Source organism: Pteropus alecto, unplaced genomic scaffold (genome assembly GCF_000325575.1).
Source record: "Pteropus alecto unplaced genomic scaffold, ASM32557v1 scaffold50, whole genome shotgun sequence".
NCBI lineage: Eukaryota > Metazoa > Chordata > Mammalia > Chiroptera > Pteropodidae > Pteropus > Pteropus alecto.
Genome location: NW_006431918.1, coordinates 15,687,189 through 15,687,753, shown reverse-complemented (window position 1 = coordinate 15,687,753; position 565 = coordinate 15,687,189). Strand labels below are relative to the sequence as shown.

The window sequence follows — 565 nt, the reverse complement described above, 5'->3', positions numbered from 1 at the left end:
AGAGGTGTGTGGTGTCAGAGTATGGAAAGCAAAGTTCTTCTCCCAACAACTAAAGATTATGTAATAAAGTGATTTACCCATTCTGTGAGTCAGGAGATGGAATTAGAACATGTTGGTGATGCTGGGAGTACAAATTTTAGTTCAGCACTATGAAGAACTTCCAAACAGAACTGCCAGGTAAAGGAATGAGTAGATTAAGTAAAAGGGAACTGTATAATGCTAATGAATCACTTAGTAACATGGAATGTATCCTATTCTCTATAGATACTTAAGAAGCAGAAGAATAACTTGGTAATAATAAGTTAATTCTATCCATGCCGTTTTTTGTCTTATCTAGCAAGGTAGTTAATGGAGCATCCATTTAGGGTTGACAGAACAATAAATTTAAGGTAGAGGTTTAGAAAATAGGAAAGACTATTTTGGCTAGAAATGTATATGTGGGTATATCCACATAGGGGTGATAGCTAACATTATAAAAGAGAAAAGTACATGGACTCTTACAAAATGAAAGAAGGTTAAAAGGAAAGTAATTAGAGGATAGAAAATTTGGATATATATAATTATA

At 33.1% G+C, this 565-nt stretch overlaps 1 protein-coding gene across 1 annotated transcript in view; it reads left to right on the top strand.

Moving 5' to 3' along the window:
- The window catches only part of GALNTL6 (polypeptide N-acetylgalactosaminyltransferase like 6), an 888,106-nt gene that overhangs the window by 139,707 nt on the left and 747,834 nt on the right, over positions 1 to 565 (top strand). The gene's annotated exons all lie outside the window — the stretch shown is intronic.